Genomic DNA, 20,727 nt, shown 5'->3' on the forward strand with positions numbered 1-20,727 from the left:
CCTCTGCCTGTCCATGTGTCCCTCTGCCTGTCCCGTGTCCCTCTGCCAGTCCCGTGTCCCTCTGCCTGTCCCCGTGTCCCACTGCCTGTCCTTATCCCCGTGTCCCTCTGCCTGTCCCATGTCCCTCTGCCTGTCCCCGTGTCCCTCTGCCTGTCCCGTGTCCCTCTGCCAGTCCCGTGTCCCTATTCCTGTCCCCGTGTCCCTCTGCCAGTCCCGTGTCCCTCTGCCTGTCCATGTCCCTGTGTCCCTCTGCCTGTCCACTGCCTGTCCCCGTGTCCCTCTGCCTGTCTGTGTCCCTATCCCTGTCCCGTGTCCCTCTGCCTGTCCATGTCCCTCTGACTCTCCTGTGTCCCTCTGCCTGTCCCCGTGTCCCTATCCCTGTCCCGTGTCCCTCTGCCTGTCCATGTCCCTGTGTCCCTCTGCCTGTCCATGTCCCCATGTCCCTCTGCCTGTCCCGTGTCCCTCTGCCAGTCCCGTGTCCCTCTGCCTGTCCATGTCCCTGTGTCCCTCTGCCTGTCCGTGTCCCCGTGCCCTGGGCTGGTGGCCGCTGGCAGTGTGTGTCCCTGACGTGCAGCAGGGCTGTCCCTGCCTGGTTGTCCTGCTGCTGTCAGGACAGCCCCAGGGGATGCAGAGCCCCAGCCCTGCTTTGTTGGCCATTTGAAGTTTTTCTCCCCATTTTATTCCAGGCTCCAGCGTGGCTGGGCTCCTCTGGCTGGGCTCAAACGCACTCCAATCACGGCTCAATGAACATATTTTTCAAAGATAAGCCCAGAGCAAATGAATTGGATTTATTTTTAATGCTGCCTTGTTTCTAATGCCCAGTGACACATGAACAAACGATTGCCATCACTTGTCCTCTTTCTCTGTAGAATTGCTTTGGGCAGGATCATATCAGTGTGTTTAGGATTATAAATCACCCCTCGGGGCTGCTGTTCCTTCTGTGGGGAAAAGGCTCCGAATCGGCCTCCGGGAGACAAATCCAGCCTTCCTTCTGTCACGGGAAAGTCAGGAGCTGGGCTGGTGTGATGTGACTGAGCCCAGGGGACACTGATGGCCTGGGTGGTCCTCAGAGCCCCCTGCTCTCCTGGGGTCGGCACAGGGCACTCAGTCTGGGGCCAGAGCTCGGGTTTGCTGTTCAGTCTGCCCTGGGGAAGCCCTGGGGCTCTCAGCTCTGCTCTGCAGGGCAGTGCCAAGGCCCTGGTGCCACCCTCGGTCCTCACGGATACCAGATGTGTGCAGTGACCTGAAGTTCCCTGCCTTTGCCTGCCACTCCTTCCCATTTCTTAAGCCCTGCCCTGGCTGTGGTGGCTGCTGCTCCTTCCCAGAGCCCCCTGAACCAGTCTCTGCCAGGGAAGAAGCTGCAGCTCCCTGGCCAGGGGGGCATTGTCCAGACTCTCCTCCCCAGCCAGGCCAAGGCCGTTCCCTGGTGCCCCTGCAAAGCGGATTCAAACATTCCAGCGGCACAAAACGATGCTGGAGGGCATCTGGGCACGTTTCCCAAGGAAAATGAGACTCCAGCCCTCCTGCCACGCAGGCTGTGCCTGTGCTGTGAGCTCGCTGCAGCTCCAGGTAAAGCTGCCCGTGGGAAGAGCTGAGGAGGCAGCGGGGTGACCCTGGCACACGGGGCAGAGGGGACACAACGGCACTGAAGTGCACCTGCAGCCCGGGGTTCTGGCAGGGGAAGGAGGGATGTGCTTCCCTGTGCCCTGCTGCTCCCTGCCAGGACATGGCAGGGGAGGCTTGGGCTGGGTTTTGGGAATGGTTTCTTCCCCAAAACAGCCCTGGCACAGCTGCCCAGGAGCCCACATCCCTGGGGGGGTTTAAAGCTCTGTGGATGTGGCATTTGGGGACACGGGGCTGTGGTGGCCTGGGCAGTGCTGGGGGAAGGGTTGAACTCAGTGATCTTAAGGGTCATTTCCAAGCTAAATTGTTCCATGTTTCTGTGGGCAGATCCTGCCCTGCTCTCTGGGAAAGCCTTAGACATCCCCCACTGCTGGCATCTGGGTGCTCCATGTCCTCCATCTGTGCTTTTTGGCCCCAAAATGAGACAGCTCAGCACAGGCAGCAGCTCCTGGAGGCTCCTGCAACCCCTGCCGAGGTGTTTAGAGGAGCTGTGTTCCCTTTTTTTGCTCTTTCCATGGATCATCTGCTGGCTGACATTTCCCACCCGGTGCCATATGTTGTTTTTCCCGGAGCAGGGATGTGTGGTACTGCGAGCTGGGAGTGCTGGCACCCTGCCCGAAGGCAGAGCAGGAGAGACTTCTCCTTCTCCTTCTCCTTCTCCTTCTCCTTCTCCTCCTTCTGGGGTGTGGCATCTCCTGCATGCACGCCAGGGAATTGTGTCCTGTTCAAACACAGAAGTCTGGAGGGACAGGATTCCCGCTGTGGAGTGAGCACATCCCGCTGGGATGTTTCCTTCCCCACACTGGATCCCAGAACCAGAGCTAGAAAAGACCTCCAGGGTCACCAAGCCCAGCCTGTGACCAATCCCACTGTGCCAGTGAAGTGTCCCCAAGTGCCACCTCCACTGGCTCTTTGGATGCTTGCAGGGTGGTGACTGCCCCACTGCCCCGTGCCAGGGCTGGGCACCCTCAATGGCACAAAGCTGGGCCAGGGAGGCTCAGGCTGGAGATCAGGGAAAAGTTCTTCCCCCAGAGGGTGGAATCAGCCCTGGAACAGCTCCCCAGGGAATGGGCACGGCCCCGAGGCTGCCAGAGCTCCAGGAGCCTTTGGCCAGCGCTGCCAGGGATGCCCAGGGTGCGATTGCTGGGGGTCTGGGATGATCCCTGTGGGTCCCAGCTCAGGATATTCCTGATTCTGTGCGAATTTCAGTGAGGGAATTGTCCCTGACACCCAGCCTGGGGGCTGGGCTGTGTCACCCACGGCAGTGACCCCGCTGCTCCCCAGGTGCTGTTTGTGTTTCACGGCAGCAAGGTTTTGTGTTTCAGAGTTGTGGTGGCTTGGGGAGAGCCTGCAGAAGGTGCGGGAGGTCTGAGGAGCCGCTGGCAGGCAGCGCCTGAGGCCTCTCCAGGATTGCCTCCTGTGAATTTGCACTGAAGTGATAACTCTGCTGGGGAAATCAATTACGCCGAGCGCTTTGTTCCATCGTTTTTCAGGGTATTAATTTCATTTGAACAGAGAAAAGGCACGGTGCAGGCATCCATCAGTTCTGAACGAGGGGCTGGGCCGGGGCCCTTGGGCAGCGCAGCCACACAGGGAGGGAGAAATCCTGCGGAACCTCCAGGAACGGGAAGTGATCACAAACGGGATGGAAGCTGTCACCGTAACATTTTTATGAAAAATCCACCAGGATTGTTCTCCTGAGAAGCTGAGGAACCTCAGAACAGAAATGAAACAATAACTATCTGCTGCTGTGGAACGTGGTCTGGAGGCTGTGTACCAACGGTGCATCTGTGATTGGGGCATGAGAGTTGATTTTAATTAATGACCAATCACAGCCAGCTGCGTCGGACCCTCTGAGTCTGTCACGGGTTTTTATTATTCATTCCTTTCCCAGCCTTCTGATGTATTCCTTTCTCTATTCTTTCTAGTATAGCCTTTCTAAGAAATATGGAGTCAGATCCATCTCTTCCCTCATCCTGGGACCCACAAACACACCACCATGAGCCATGAATGCAGTTAATGCCAGCTTTACCCTCCCTGCTGGGGATGCAGCATCCCCTTGGCCTCAGGTGCACCAGCTCATGCAGGAAAAGGTTCGGGGGCACACACAAATGTTGCACGCTGCAATAGAGCTCCCTGCTTTGGTGCTGCCTCGTTTCTCGGAGCCAGGTTTGCAATCCCTGCCCTGGTTTAGTTCTGATTTATCATTTAAACCTGGGCTTTAGGTTATTATTATTATTAGGGTATTATTATTATTAGTTTGTTATTATTTAGGACAGACTGTCACCTAAAATGTAGATGTGGCTTCTTAACCAGGGCTTGTGTCTGCATTCAGCACATTTTAACAATTACTAAAATTAAATTTCTAATTAAAAATTAAATTCCAAATTAAATTAAATTACAAATTTAAATTTAATTACTAAAATGAACTATATATACTGTTTATATAATAATAATAATTATTAAATGTATTATAATTTTATGCTCTATTGCTATATTACAATGTACATGTTATATTTATATATATTACTTTGATAGTTTTTAATTTGACATTATCTCACTATGTCTTACTTTGAGACTCTCTGTACCTCACCTCCAGTCACCCAGGACTCATGTCCAGGACAAGATAAAAGCTTTTTATTGGGCAAATTCAAACACTGGGATAAACCTTAAATTAATCCCACAGCACTCTCTTCCTCACACAGAGAAAGATTCTTCCCCCTATTGGAATTCTGAACATGAAAACAAGGATTTTTTTTTTAATTTTTTTTTTTTTTTTAATCACTGTGGCCATCATTTCCCTGCCTTTTATTCCCCTTTTTTATCCCACACATCTCTGTTAGGGCTAAATTGGACAGGTAGAAAATGGAAGTTGAAATTTTATCTTGCTGTTCAAGGCTGCTCTGTTGTTGTGTGGGAAAGGAGGAATGAATGGTGACGTTAACCTGAAAACCAGGAGAAGAAAGTGAATTTGGAATATATTTATTAATCTGTTCTCTTTCCAGCTCTGCCCCTGGGGTTTGTGCAATTCCCCCATCCTGTGTCCCTGCATGGAATCCCTGTGGGCAGGAGCAGCTGCAGGGCTGGGAGGGAAATGGGAATTCCTTCCAGGGCAGGGAGGGAAATGGGAATTCCTTCCAGGGCTGGGAGGGAAATGGGAATTCCTTCCAGGGCTGGGAGGGAAATGGGAATTCCTTCCATGGCTGGGAGGGAAATGGGAATTCCTTCCATGGCTGGGAGGGAAATGGGAATTCCTTCCATGGCTGGGAGGGAAATGGGAATTCCTTCCATGGCAGGGAGGGAAATGGGAATTCCTTCCAGGGCTGAGAGGGAAATGGGAATTCCTTCCAGCTATCCCACATTTCCCAGCCAGCACGAGCCGTGATGAGCACAGGAAACACCAGGGGAGTCTCCTGAGCTTGTGAAGACCTGGGAATGCTGTCCTGGGAAGCTGGAATGTGCTCTGCAGCCTCTACCCAATTCCAGATCCCAGAGGCTGGAAAAGCCCTCCCAGCCCAGGGAGTCCCAGCTGTGCCCACCCTGTCCCCAGCCCAGAGCTCTGAGTGCCACCTCCAGGAATTCCTGGCACACCTCCAGGGACTCAGGAAAAGTCCCAGTAAGGGGTCAGGAAATCCAGGCTGGGATGGTCTGTGAGCAGGGCCTTTATCCTTTATCCTTTATCCTTTATCCTTTATCCTTTATCCTTCATCCCATGTTTCTCTGCTTCCCAGGGCTGGGCAGGGGCTGGAGGGACTCACCCTGCCCTGCTCTGCCCTGGGGGGCAGCAGGAAGGGCAGGAGGGCAGGGGGAGGCTGCTCCTGCCTGAAGCAATCCTGGGCCTCTGGCTCTCAGCCCCTCCTTGCTGAGGATCCATTCCCTCTCCTGAAGAGCTTTCCTGGGAGCTCCGGGGGGTTTGGGAGCGAGGACGGGCTCATTCCTCCTCCACACCTGGCTGTGCTGCTCACATCTGCCAGTGGAGGTTTTACAGTGCCATAAAAGACCTGAATTCCCACCTGGAGCGTTCCCATGGGACCCACTCCTGTAACTGGTGCATTATAAATCCCAGGTGATAAAAACCCACTGCGAGTTTTCCCCAGTTAAGAAATAAATGGCCATAAAAGCACATTATGTGTGAGTAAAAGGATGGGATGACACATCCCTGTGGGAAGAGCGGTCCCAAAGGCAGGGAGGGGCTGGGCAGGGCTGGGCAGAGCAGCAGGGACATCTCCTGGGCTGGCTTTGCCACCCTGCCGTGCCCACTGCAGTGACAGTGGCCCTGCCCCTGGCTGTGCCATTCACATTCTCTGGAAAAATCCCTTCGCCCGGGATTTCTCTCCTGGGAAGCTGAGAGGTCTCAGAGAAAAGGAAAACAATTTGCTTCTCCTGTGTTGTGCTCCTGTGTGGAATGTGTTTGGAGATTGTTTACCCACAGGTGATTGTCTCAGTGGATTCTGCTGAGTTGTTTTCACACTTTGGCCACACTGTGTCAAGACTCTGGAAAGAGTCATGAGTTTTCATTATTACCTTTTCAGCATTCTGTCTGTATCCTTTCTGTACTCTTTAGTATAGCACAGTTTAGTATTTAATATGACATAGTAGTAATAATTTAGCCTTCTGAGAACATGGAGTCAGATTCATCATTCCTGCCTTTGCTGGGATATTCCCAGCAAAGAAAATACCTGGCCCTCCAGTGACAGCTAGGTTTCAAAACGTTGTGGAATTTCCTGAAGGGATTGGTGATTGTGGGAAGCCTGGCCGCCATCAGTGTCCAGGCCTGGAACAGCAAGAGGAAGGAATGTGTGTCACCCTGTTCTTCTAAAGTTCTTCTAAGCTTTCTGATGTTTATGTTTTTGTAATGGAGTTTCTAGCGCGCTTTTCATGTAAATAATTGTTTTACATTCCTTTCTAGAAGAATAAAAAATTGATAGACTGTTAGTTTGACCAGTGTGGTTGGAGAGGTAGCAATTTCATCCTCCAATCCATGGTCACATTTAGAATTCTATAAATATCGAGATCCAAAAACAAATGACCATTTTTTGCCATTAACATCTCAGCGCGTGAGTGTCGTTCATTTCGTGTCATATTGCAACAAATGTGGAACATGGGCTGGTTGAAAAGCACCTTCAGTGTCCTGTGGAAATGCACAGTGTTCAATAAAGCAGCCAAGGAGCACAGAGCAAAGGTTATCCCGGCCGGTGCACCTTGGCACTCAGGCAGGAGCACCCTGTTCTCCTCGGGGACACCCCTTCAATCCCTTGCAATTCCATCAGCCTGCTGCACACCCACAGAGCCTTCTGCACAGGAAACTTTTCCCAGAGCAGTTCCAGGCTCCGAGAGCTGCTCAGCCCGGCTCCTCCTCGGTGCCACCTTTGCAGAGCGTGCACATTGCCGGGCTGTGCTCTCAGCCCCTGCTCATCCCCTGCAGCTCTGGGCCCTGGCCCCCCCTGCCTGCAGAGGGGGAGTGCTGCTGGCTGCCAGATGTGTGCAGCTGTGCTCCTGCTGTGTGCACGGGCTGTTATCCCATGGCAGCAGCACTGGAACACAAGCACACTGCTCTCAGCTCCTGCCCTGAGCTTCATCAGCACCAGCAACAACAGCTGGGTCTGGATAGCAAAGGGACTGCCCAGCACACACAGAGAGCCCCTGCAGTGTCTGGGAACAGCCAGGATTGTGATGTGTGTCTGTGACACAGGGGAAGGCACTGTGGGCCCTGGAGCTGTGGGATCATTCCAGGAACTCTGGGATCATTCCTGGAGCTGTGGGAACATTCCTGGAGCTGTGGGTCCATTTCTGGAGCTGTGGGTCCATTCCTGGAGCTGTGGGTCCATTCCTGGACGTCTGGGTCCATTCCTGGAGCTCTGGGATCACTCCTGGAACTGTGGGATCATTCCTGGACCTCTGGGTCCATTCCTGGAGCTCTGGGATCACTCCTGGAGCTCTGGGATCACTCCCGGTGCCATGGATGTGCCAGCACCGCTCGCTCCCAGGGCAAAGCTTTGTTTTTGGTGCTGGGAAGATCCTGTTCTGTGTAATATCCTCTGGAGCCCATCATTGCTGCTGTACCATGAGGGGATTTTTGCTCTCCTGGGCACCGGTGTTTATTGTTAAATGAAATTTCATCAGCCATTTTATTTCACTGAGATTCAGTGTCACGAGAGCCTCCTGCAGCACTTAACGTTCAGCTGTAATTTTGATTAATCTGAATAACTTTGCATCTGATCTGTGCAAGCACCACAAAAGGCAGTTAGTTTCTCTTGGCAATAAAAAAATAATCAGTAAATTAGTGACCATCAGGCTGCAGATTTGATAAATATTCATGGCCTGGAGACGTACGTGGGCACAGGAATGCAGATCATACACCAATAAATATTCAGGGTTTAAATCAAGTACAGACACAGGTTTGTGTGTGTATCACACATTTACCCTGCAGGGATGCCATCACAGACAGTGACACCCCCTGTGTGTGCCCCACAGCCCCAGATTTTGGGGGTGCAGCTGCTCCTCCCTCCCCTCCCAGCACTCCTGCCTTGTCCTGCTGCGCCAGGCTCTCCCTTCCTTCCCTTCCAGGAGATATTTTGGGCAGCAGGAGCAGGGAGAAGAGGCCCTGCAGCCTCTCAGCCTGCTCCACAGCAATGCCCTGCTCCTCAGGAATGCTCTGCTTTCCTGTGGGGTACAGGGGGCAGGAGGCAGCAGAGAGGGTCAGGAATGCTCCTGTGCCCCAGCCATCCCAAATAATCCATGGTGGAAACAGCGAGCTCAGCTGCCTGGAGCTGCTGCTGGGCAGGGAGCTGCAGGATCGGGCTCTGGGGGGATGGGGCATGGGGATTGGGGTCTGGAGTGGGGATCAGGGCATGGGGATTGGAGTCTGGAGTGGGGATTGGGGTCTGGAGTGGGGATCAGAGCATGGGGATTGGGGTCTGGAGTGGGGATTGGGGTCTGGAGTGGGGATTGGAGTCTGGAGTGGGGATTGGGGTCTGGAGTGGGGATCAGAGCATGGGGATTGGGCTCTGGAGTGGGGATTGGGGTCTGGAGTGGGGATCAGGGCATGGGGATTGGGGTCTGGAGTGGGGATTGGGGTCTGGAGTGGGGATTGGTGCCTGATTTGGGATTGGTCCCTGATTTTGGATTGGTGCCTGATTTGGGACTGGTGCTCAGCGTGAGGATCAGTGCCCAGTGTGGGGCTCAGACCGAGCTGTTCTCCCTGCACAAACCCCACAGCCCCAGGCAGGTTCTGGATGCTGCACACCCCAGTGTGAGCTGCACATCCCACTAAAAGCTGGATATCCCCGTGTGAGCTGCACATCCCAGTAAAAGCTGCACATCCCAGTGCCCCCAGCTCCTTGCAGCCATCCTAGAAAGGCTGAGGAGGAGGAGGAGGAGGAGGTGAGCTGCACATCCCAGTAAAAGCTGCACATCCCAGTGCCCCCAGCTCCTTCCAGCCATCCCAGAAAGGCTGAGGAAGAGGAGGAGGAGGAGGAGGAGGAGGGAAGAAGAAGAGGAGCAGCTCCTCCAGCTGCAGAGAGGAGAACTGAGGAATTCCCAGTGCAGCAGGAAAAGATAGAAGAGAAGACAGGGTCAGGCTCATAAATGAGATGGTCCCAGCCATGGAGAACTGAAGGGAAACGTGCAGGAGAAACCACAGGCAGGAGAGGTTAAAGAAGGGAAGGTTTCTGATCAATCCAAGTCTGGGAGAAGGAATGAGAAGGATCAGCCTTGGTGGCCACAATGGGCAGGTTGGAACTGGATGATCTTTAAGGTCCCTTCCACCCCAAACCCAACCTGTCCAATCCAACTTCAGCTTTGTCAACTGGAAACTGCAGAAATCGGAGCTAATTACCAGGATCTTTTAGAAGATGTTGCTTTAATCGGAATTTTAGGGGGTTGATGGGTATTTTCATCCTCCCCAGAAACACCTTCTTTGAACTCCCCCAGAAATTATTTCCTTGGGAATGCGTTACCTTGTTTTCTGATCGTGCTTCTCTCAGGGAACAAGTTGCTGAAGGAACAGTAATTATGTGAAAAGCTGTTTGGTAATGACAGGAGGCTGCAGCGATGGTTGGAGATGCAGCCCTGGGAGTTCTGATGGGTGGAGGGGACAGAGATCTTGGGTTCTTTGGGGGAAGGGGACAGAGATCTGGGATTCTTTGGGTGGAGGGGACAGAGATCTTGGGTTCTTTGGGTGGAGGACAGAGGTCTTGGGTTCTTTGGGTGGAGGGGACAGAGGTCTTGGGTTCTTTGGGTGATGGACAGAGATCTTGGGTTCTTTGGGGGAAGGGGACAGAGATGTTGGGTTCTTTGGGTGGAGGACAGAGATCTGGGATTCTTTGGGTGGAGGACACAGATCTTGAGTTCTTTGGGGAAGGGGACAGAGATCTTGGGTTCTTTGGGGGAAGGACAGAGATCTTGGGTTCTTTGGGGGAAGGACAGAGATCTTGGGTTCTTTGGGTGAAGGACAGAGATCCCACTCCCCGGCACGTTTAAAATGAAACCTGCCAGGGCTGGGCAGGGTGACACCAAGGTGGCTTTGGCAAGGCTGTGACACTGCAGCCCCGACCTCCCTGAGCATGTCCTCGGCAGCTGGGGGATAAATGGCTCTAAACCCACCCCAAATCATTTCAAATCACCGTAAATCATCTCAAATCACCCCAAACCACACTGCAAGTGTCCCAGGCCAGGCTGGATGGGGCTTGGAGCAGCCTGGGACAGTGGAAGGTGTCCCTGCCATAGCAGGGGTGGAATGGGATGGGATTTAAGGTCCCTTTCACCCAAAGCATCCCAGGATTCTGAGATTTTCCCATCCAGAACCAGCCCTTGAGTGCCTGGAGGAACAAGCTGCACCTCAGGATTTCCCTCTGACAATTCCTGTCATTATTGCTTACTGGGTGTTCATTTTCCAGGCTCTGCCCTTTCAGAAGGCCCAGGAATTGCAGTGCCTGCTGCTGAGCTGCTCAGGAATTTCCTCTGAGTCTCCTTGCAAAACTCACAAATATTGCAGTAAAGATGCCTGGCTTTCCCTCTGGAAAAGGAAAGGAGGGGAAAATAAGCAAAGCAAAACTCTGCTTGTTTGGAGGAAGCAGGGAAACAGCACAGGGGGGCAGGAGGAGCATTTGCCAGGCTTAAAGGCTTGGGAGAGATTGTACCTGCACCGTTGTTCCACTGCAGGTCTTAAAACAGGATTTCCTTGATCCCATGATTTTGTTTCTCTCCGTGTTCCTTAATGTTTTATTAATCCTGGTCGTGTCCAAAAGATCCCTGGGTTTTCCCAGCTCGGGAAGCAGGGATGGAGGCAGGGAACACAGGAAGAGAGGAAAAGAAGGATGGAGCACAGAGCACCTTCACTAGCTGGGCTCACTGCCACGAGGCACAGCCAAATCCCAGAGTTTATCGGATTTGGGATGCTCTGAAGTGCCCCCGGGTGAGGGATCCCCAGGATTATCAGGACACAGAATATACAGGAAAGGATTCTGTAGCTGTGGGTTAGAGATGACCCCCATGTAAATAATCTCACCTCGGTCTGATGGACCTGCAGGTGATGGATATTGATCTGGGCATGGACAGACTGGCCATGGACAGAGGATTCACCTCCAGGATACAAAGAGATCAAATACATTTTCCATTCTGTTGTACTGACAGTCAAGTTGTCATTTCTAAAATTCCCATGGAATGCCAAAACTGTGCCAAAAAAATAAAATTAAAACGGGCAATCTCAGCTAGTTTCTCTTTGCTCACGATTTTTATTGTAATTGTTTTAGCAGTGAAGTTGTGAAAGTGTTTCAAGCCTAAACCAAACCCAGAAAATGCCAGTCCCGTGCTCATCCCAGTGCTCCAGGAATGGGGCACTGGAAAAATGGCAGAGGAATCCTGTTGGAGGTTTCCAAGGGAGAATATTTTATGTGTCTCAGTTTTATGTATCTCAAAAGTCCATTTTTAAAATGGACTTTTCTGAGCGAAATGAATGTAAGGAATTTTTTGGGGGAACAGAAATGAGTGTATTTAATAGAGATAACCCCAAACTGAATGCGCATTAATCTTTATATAAATATAATTATATTTATAGTGTCTATCAGTTTTATATCCCATATAAACCACACATTGTATATAAATACAGGGCAATATGTGAATAACAGCTTTGCATTATTGTCTGGATTATCCATCACATATTTTTATATTTATGTATAATGTGGATTTATAGAGAAATACGAGGCAATAAAAATATATTTCTGTAAGAAATAATAGAAGTAGGTTTCTGCTTCTTGGTAAAAATATGTGTGTGTATAAAAGCACTGTGTTAGAATATGCATTGCAAAAAAAAAGGAATGCATAGATTTGTATTATAGATGTAATATTAATGTAATAAATGTAATATAAAGGATGGAATATATAATTTACAGACACCGTTTATGTTTATTTTTGTACACGGAATATTTTGTATATTTTGGATGCATTCACACACTATCATTGTCTGTGATATCCATTATTTTATACCCGTGTATTATTTATGGGCGGATTTTTTATCGTTATTTAGCAGTTGGAATCAGACGGTGCCGGGGGCTGCTGATCCCAGGGAACGCTGGGATCCTGCGCTGGGAATTCCTCACTTCTCCCAGCCCAGGGAACCTCCCCGACCCCTCCCCGACCCCTCCCCATCCTCAGCCATTCCCGGCTCCTCCTTCCCTGCCCCATCCACACCGGGAGCACATCGGGGAGCTCCAGCGCTGGAGTTCACTCCTGCAGGGAATCTGAGTGGAATTTGGGAGTGCCAGGCACTCTGCAAATGGGAACTACGAAAAACCCCTTTTAGATTCCTTCTTATCCCTTTTCATGCTCTCCCAAATTGCTGCCCGCTTATTTGGGGTGGGGTTGAACTCAGTGGGAAAATGACCAGCCTTGGAATGAGGAGTGGGAAGGCAGAAAGCAGAGGGAGGAAACAGAAGGGGTTTGGATCCCCTGCAAGCCCCAGATCTCCAGAACATCACGCTCAGCATAGCAAAGCATCAAGTTTTTCATGTGAAAGCTGCAAACTGTTGGAAAACCATGGAAACGGCTCCGGAGAGGAGAAGCAGCTCCAAATGCTCGCAGGGAAGAGAAGGGGAGGGCAGCAAAGTGCAGCTGCTGAGAGTTCAAACACGGCTGATTTCGGTAAACACAGAATCCCGGGATGGTTTGGGGGGGAGGGACCCCAAAGCTCATCCCAATCCACCCCTGGATGGGCAGGGACACCTCCCACTGTGCCAGGCTGCTCCAGCCCCAGTGTCCAACCTGGCCTTGGGCACTGCCAGGGATCCAGGGGCAGCCACAGCTGCTCTGGGAGGCAAAACATTGCTGTGGACTGCGTGAGTTTGGCATTAAAATGAGTCCAGGCTGGCAGGGATTGATGCAAAGGTGGTGAGTTCACAGGTCAGGATCATCCCTCCATCCTGGAATTCTGAGCCCCCACATCCCACTGGGCACGGGAATCACCTCCAGCACCGGGATGCTGCTCAAGGATCCTCCTGGGGCTGAATCACCAGCAGGGAGAAACAAACCCCTGGAACTGCCAGATAAACGTGTGGCATGCTGCCAGGCCCCTGGCACCGGGCATTTGCATAGGCACAGGACAGTGGGACGGGAATTTCAGAGGGAATCCACCACAGGGAACTGGACTGGAACCAAACACCAAACCCCAGAGCTCCAAAACACCCACGGCATGGTCCAAACGGGACCTTTTGTTTTGCCCTGAGCTCAGTTTGAGGCCGGAATCCAGGGATTCCATCATGCAGGAGCTGGCCGTGGTGCTCAGCTGCAATCACGCTGCAGTTTTCCTTTCTGCTCCGACACTCCACTGGGATGGAGGCTCCTGTAGAGAGCAGCTAAACACTGCTCAGTGCCTGCCTGGGGGAGCTGCAGCCATCCCTGGAAAACAAACCTGCTCAGGAATGCTTGGGGAAGGTTAGGATGGAAAGCAGGACGTCAGTTTGGGATGTTGATCCCAAAGGGAGCTGCACAATTCCAGGGCTCTCTGATATCAGCCTGGGGTTCTCCTATTCCCTGCAGTGGCCAAGAACCTCCCAGCTGTGCTGGATTTGGCACAGCACAAAGGTGCTGCTGAGCCTCTTCCAGAGAAACATGGAATGCTTTGGATTGGAAGGACCTTAAACCCCACCCAGTGCCACCCCTGCCATGGCAGGGACACCTCCCACTGTCCCAGGCTGTCCCAGTGTCCAACCTGGCCTTGGGCACTGCCAGGGATCCAGGGGCAGCCACAGCTGCTCTGGCAATTCCAGCCCAGCCAGCAATTCCCATCCCCAACCTCCCATCCATCCCTGCCCTCTGGCACTTTCCTGGGTCACTCCTTTCTCTGCCTCAGGATCCTCCCTTTCCCAATGCAGGTTAAGCTCTTGGCAGATGATCAGGGTGCCTTTTATCCCTTCCTCCTACTGATCCAGGTAGGAATCCTCAAATACCTCATTTAAAAGTGCGTTTCCTAGGGAATGTAGCGTTTTCTCCCCAGCAGGATGAGATCTCTGATCCAGAGGATGTGTGTGCTGAGGGAGGAGCGGGGTCTGATCCCAACCCAGCTGCTCAGCCCAGGGGGAGAGATCCCAGCTCAGCTCAGAGTGAAACTGGAGAATCGCGGCAGAGCTCAGCCTGCGCTCAGACGATGCTGGCTGTGATGCAGCAGTGTGGCTGCAACAAAGCAGCTGCATCCCAGAGGATCCAGATCCCTGCGGGAGCTGCCAGAGCCTGGCAATGCGGGGAGGAGCAGGCCACAAGCTGCTGCTCCTGCTCCGGGCTGCCATGGCAAAGTGCAGGGATCTGGGGTTCTGCAGGAAGGCTTTTCCTGCCTTCAACTCCCCTTCACTGCTGGCTTTTCAGCTGCTGCCACAGGTGTGAGCGTGGAATCGTGGAGCAGCAGCTTTGGGAAAGGTGTTTGGGGCAGGGGGAGGAGAGGAGGAGAGCCCCAAAGGTTCCTGTGCAGCTCCAAAGTCCCTGTGCAGCCCCAAAGGTCCCTGTGGAATCCCAAAGGTCCCTGTGCAGCCCCAAAGGTCCCTGTGGAATCCCAAAGGTCCCTGTGGAATCTCAAAGGTCCCTGTGCAGCCCCAAAGGTCCCTGTGGAATCCCAAAGGTCCCTGTGCAGCCCCAAAGGTCCCTGTGGAATCCCAGAGGTCCCTGCGTGACCCCAAAATCCCTATGCAGTCCCAAAGGTCCCTGTGTGACCCCAAAGTCCGTGTGTGACCCCAAAGGTTCCTGTGCAGCTCCAAATATCCTTGTGTATCCTCAAAGGTCCCTGTATGGCTCCAAAGGTCCCTGTATGGCCCCAAATGTCCCCATGTAGCCCCAAAGGTCCCCATGGAATCCCATAGGTCCCCGTGCAGCCCCAAAGGTCCCTGTGTGACCCCAAAGGTCCCCGTGCAGCCCCAAAGGTCCCTGTGTGACCCCAAAGGTCCATGTGCAGCCCCAAAGGTCCCCGTGCAGCCCCAAAGGTCCCCGTGCAGCCTCAAAGATCCCCATGGAACCCCAAAGGTCCCTGTGCAGCCCCAAAGGTCTCCATGCAGCCCCAAAGGTCCCTGTGGAATCCCAAATGTCCCTGTGGAATCCCAAAGGTCCCTGTGCAGCCCCAAAGGTCCCTGTGGAATCCCAAATGTCCCTGTGGAATCCCAAAGGTCCCTGTGCGGCCCCAAATGTCCCTGTGCAGCCCCAAAGGTCCCTGTGGAATCCCAGAGGTCCCTGTGCAGCCCCAAAGGTCCCTGTGTGACCCCAAATGTCCCCGTGCAGCCCCAAAGGTCCCCGTGCAGCCCCAGTGCCCCTCACTGGTGGAGGGTCACGAGCTCTGCTCCAGCACTGGGACGTTCATTTCTGCACTGGGAGGATCAGAACCATCAGGGGAGGTTTCAATAACCTGCCAGCCCTGAGGCCATGGGAAGTTCACATTGTCTGAGGGCTAATCAATCACACCTTGAATGAACTTTGCATTTCCCGGCATTGGAACATCCCAGAGGGAAAGATTCAGTTCCAGCCCCGGGGATGTGGGGGGCTCTCTCTGCCCCTTGCTGAGGTTCAGCACCAGAGGTTTGGGGATTTTTCCCCTAAATACTGGTGCCTCCACACACAGCTATTGGCACTACACTTTTGGGGAGCTCACTGGAAGCTGTTCTTGCCCAAAGCTGCCTTGCAGATCTCCCCTGCCCTCTGCAGCCCCACACACCTGGGGCTGAGTCCCTCCGTGCCACCACCACCTGCGACACCTCCACTTCACCTTGGCTGTCCCCTTCCCTGTGCCTTTTCCCAGCTGAACAAGGCAAACTTTGATTTTAAACCATTCAAACACTGCCTTGATTAATTTTTATTTTCTTTATGCTAAGCATCTCCTACACCTGTGGCATTTTTGGAATAATTACATTTCTGGTACTTTAACAAATAGTTGCAAATGAAAGGAGCGCGAGCTGAAGTCAGAGCAGATGGGCTGAATAAAATTATTGATTTGGGAAGAATACCAAGAGAAATAACCTCCCATTTTAGGGCAGGGGAGAAGAGAAAGGACAAGGGAAATGAATAGTTCATTATCCTCAGGAAAAATTCCATGCGCTCAGAAGCAGGTGGTGGGCTGGAGGCTGGGAGAGGAGGGAGGGGAGGACAAGGCAGAGAGGGAGAGGTTTAATGGGGCAGGGGGGCCCTGGAACCAGCCCACCTGGAAAATGGAAATAACCCTGCTTTTCCTGGGAGGCACAGCTGGGAGGCACACCACTGGAGGTGTTTTCCACTGTCTGAGGTTGCAGTGCAAGATGTGACCAAAAGTGTGTGTTCTGTCACCAGCTGGGGAGGGTGCTCCTCATCTTCTCCATGAGCCATCCCTCATGACTCCGGGGGGATATTCTCTGTTAATGGGACAGCTGTTATAACCAGGTGGGGCAGTTTTATTCATCTCTCCCACAGCCAATCCTCCCTCCAGGAGATCTCTGCTGTCCATGGCCACTGAGTGTCCCTGCAGGGCTGATCAAATTCCATCATCCCAATGGGAGATGCTCCGGCCAGGGCAGGAGCCAAGCATTCCTACCTGGATACAATCTGAGCCTGGAACAGCACAGCAGCCTTTGCCCACTGCATTCCCAGAGGAGCAGCTTTCTCCTGCCCTGCATTCCCAGAGGAAGAGCAGGCCCATCTCCAGCAGCCCTGGAGCTCCAGAGGAAAACTCCCCCCTTGTGCAGGATCCCTGCTCCAGCAGAAGCACAGCTGGCACTGCAGGAGGGCTGAGCCCCCATGGGATGGGGCTGTGCCACCACCCTGACCACAGGGCTCAGCTCCTGAACTGACTCTGGCAGGGGTTTGTTTTCTGGTTTTTTTTGTACCATTGCATTAGTATTTTTAATTTTCCTAGTAAAGAACTCTTATTCCTGCTCCCATATCTTTGCCTGAGAGCCCATTGATTTCAAATTTACAACAATTCAGCGGGAGGGGGTTTACATTTTCATTTCAGGAGAGGCTCCTGCCTTCCTCAGCAGACACCTGGCTTTTCAAACCAAGACATCCTTGTTGCTCAACAAAACCCCAGAGCCCCCACTGAGTTCCTGAAGTGAAACCTCCCCATTCCAGGCTCTCACTCAGACAATGCCCAGGGGCTCTGGGCTGGGCTGTTACCCCAGGTGTCTGCAGAACACCCCACCGGGGTCTCTCAGAGCTGGGAGGATCTCTGGGGCCATTTCCTGATCTCAAAGATCACAAACTTTTTTGTGTTTCTCCACCCCAGAAGCTCAGAGGGGAAATTCTGGGCTTGGCTCCTCTTCCCTGCATCCCTCTGGCCTCATGCTGCCAGTTTGAGACAGCCTGGACAGGCAGAAGGAGCCACTCCTGCACCTCAGAGCCTGCAGGAGCTGCCTGGAAATCGTTGCCCTTGCAGCTCTCCCTGGAATTTGTCACTTGGAATTGTGGCCATTAAATCAGTGGAATTACTGCAGCGCTCCAGCCAGAGCAGGGTCTGGAGCTCTGCACTCATTTCCAAGTTCATTAGGGAGCTGCTGGAATCTGGAGCAGGTGGGGCTGGGAGAGGAATGGAAACCTGGGATATGCCATGGAAGATCTTTGTTAAATGCTGTTAGTGAAGCATTACTGCCAGGCTTTGTGAGCACAATGCCAAGGGCAGAGATGGGTTTTCTTTTCAAAGAAAGGTCCAGAATTGGACTGGAGGGTGCTTAAGTCTTCCCTTAATCTTAAATCTTCCCTTGATGCACTCAGAGTCAGAATTCTGCTGCTGGCTGGAAGTGAACGTGGTGTGCAGCGTGGTTGTGGCTGTGTCTGATGTGCCCAGCTCCAGCTCAACTCCTCCTGCAGCCTGGCTGGAGAATATTCCAGGTGTTTTTGCAGGATATTCCAGGTGTCTACTGCAGAGTATTCCAGCTGTCTGTTGTAGAATATTCCAGGTGTTTTTGCAGTATATTCCAGGTGTCTGCTGCAGAATATTCCAGGTGTTTTTTGCAGAATATTCCAGGTGTCCGTTGCAGAATATTCCAGGTGTCTGCTGCAGAATATTCCTCATGTCTGTTGCAGAATATTCCAGGTGTCTGCTGCAGAATATTCCAGGTGTTTTTTGCAGAATATTCCAGGTGTCCGTTGCAGAATATTCCAGGTGTCTGCTGCAGAATATTCCAGGTGTCTGCTGCAGAATATTCCTCATGTCTGCTGCAGAATATTCCAGGTGTCTGCTGCAGAATATTCCAGGTGTTTTTTGCAGTATATTCCAGGTGTCTGCTGCAGAATATTCCAGGTGTTTTTTTGCAGTATATTCCAGGTGTCTGCTGCAGAATATTCCAGGCGTTTTTTGCAGAATATTCCAGGTGTCTGTTACAGAATATTCTACAAGTCTGTTGTAGAAGATTCCAGGTGTTTGTTGCAGAACATTCCAAGTGCTTTTTGTCGAGATGCAGCAGGACAAGGACAAGGTGGGGGTGTTTGGTCACAGGCTGGGCTCGATGATCTCAGAGGTTTTTCCCACCTCAATAATTTACATGGACAATGTCCAGAAAAACTTTTGGAGGATGAAAACTGTTTTTGGTGCAGGTTTTGCAACTGAACCCCCACAGTCACATAACAGTTAAGAGAACTTCTGTATTTAATATTTGATATTTTTGGTGAATCAGGGGGTTCAGATGCCTGCCCTGAACTGAGGACAGCTCAGCTGTCTCTCCTAGCCCCAGGTACAAATCAACCCTTGGAGATGGGCAGGTCCCAGAGGGAAAACCAAATAAAAAAAAGCCAAACCAAACCAAACAAAAAAAAAACCCAAAAAACAAATAACAAACAAACAAACAAAAAAAAAAAAAAAACCAAAAAAAAAAACAAAAACCAAAAGCCAAAAAAACAAAAAACAAAAAAACCCAAACCAACAAACAAAAAAACCCCCAACTAAACCAAACAAATTAAAAAAACAACAACAACAACAACAACAACAACAAAAAAAAAAAAACAAAAAAAAAAACCCTACCAAAACAAAAAGCCCCAACCCAAACAAACCCAAACCTACTCCTTGCTGAGGGCTGCAGACCAAGGCTTGTGTTGAATGGTGAGGGGGAGGGAACCTTTCCATGTTCCCAGGTCCCACCCTGCACAGGAAGGCATTTAGGGAAACAGCTTTCACTTCCAAGTGTTTTTCCCGTGCTTTTTTCTGCTGAAGTTGTTGATGGGAAATGAAGCAGTGAGAGCAGAGGAATTGTCCATGCCCAGCTGGAATTGTTGGTTCTGTGCTGCTGGGGGTGCCCTGAGCTCTCCTGCCCAGCCCTGCCCTGGTTCTCCATGCTCTTTCCCTGTTTTCAGTCCCCTCCTGATGCTTTTTCCCTGTTTTTAATCCCTTCCTGATGCTCTTTCCCTGTTTTCAGTCCCTTCCTGATGCTCCTTCCCTGTTTTCAGTCCCTTCCTGATGCTCCTTCCCTGTTTTAATCCCTTCCTGAAGCTCCTTCCCTGTTTTCAGTCCCTTCCTGATGCTCCTTCCCTGTTTTCAGTCCCTTCCTGATGCTCTGTCCCTGTTTGTAATCCCTTCCTGATGCCCTTTCCCTGTTTTTAATCCCTTCCTGATGCCCTTTCCCTGTTTTTAATCCCTTCCTGATGCCCTTTCCCTGTTATCAGTCCCTTCCTGATGCCCTTTCCCTGTTTTTAATCCCTTTCTGCTGCCCCTTCCCTGTTTTTAATCCCCCTGTTTTCAGTCCCTTCCTGATGCTCCTTCCCTGTTTTCAGTCCCTTCCTGATGCTGTTTCCCTGTTTTTAATCCCTTCCTGATGCTCCTTCCCTGTTTTCAGTCCCTTCCTGATGCTCTGTCCCTGTTTGTAATCCCTTCCTGATGCCCTTTCCCTGTTTTTAATCCCTTCCTGATGCCCTTTCCCTGTTTTTAATCCCTTCCTGATGCCCTTTCCCTGTTATCAGTCCCTTCCTGATGCCCTTTCCCTGTTTTTAATCCCTTTCTGATGCCCCTTCCCTGTTTTTAATCCCTTCCTGATGCCCTTTCCGTGTTTTTCATGCTGATGACTTCCCCTGGATGCCTCCCTGCACCCCAGAGGAGCAGATGTCTCAGCATTCCAGGGAACATCTGGCAGATCCTGGGCTGCCTTCAGCCCTGCAGGGGCGGCACTGCCGGGGTTGTGTCCCAAAAAGTGGCAAATTGACATCCTGGGGAAGGGGCTCTGCTTGGGGCAGGTTCTTCACTCTGTGGGGGAAATGTGGGATTTAATTTCCCTTTTTGCACCCAACTCTGGCCATGGACTCAGGGTTTGGAAGGAGGGTTGGGCCCATGGACAGGGAAAGGGTGTCCCTGTTTGTCCCTCCCTGGGTGTTCCTCAGGAGCAGCTCATGGGCAGCTCCAGACACTCAGTAGGGTTTTATGAGGCAGAAAAAGTCATGTTTTCCCCATTTTACTGGGGAAGAGTCATACAATATTTGCTCCAACACATTTCCATGTTTTAACAAATTCTTGTAACAAGTTTATCCTAAAAATATCAGAAATACAGGATATAGATATTGCAGGAATACATTATGTAAGTGACTTGGTAGAATAATTTAGGAATTAATCAGGCCTTTTTTTGTGGAGTACAAATCCGGGAGATTGGAGCAGAGAAAATGCAACTTTTTCCCCGAAAATAAGGA

This window comes from Onychostruthus taczanowskii, unplaced genomic scaffold (assembly GCF_017590055.1).
Source record: "Onychostruthus taczanowskii isolate IOZ18803 unplaced genomic scaffold, ASM1759005v1 scaffold100, whole genome shotgun sequence".
NCBI lineage: Eukaryota > Metazoa > Chordata > Aves > Passeriformes > Passeridae > Onychostruthus > Onychostruthus taczanowskii.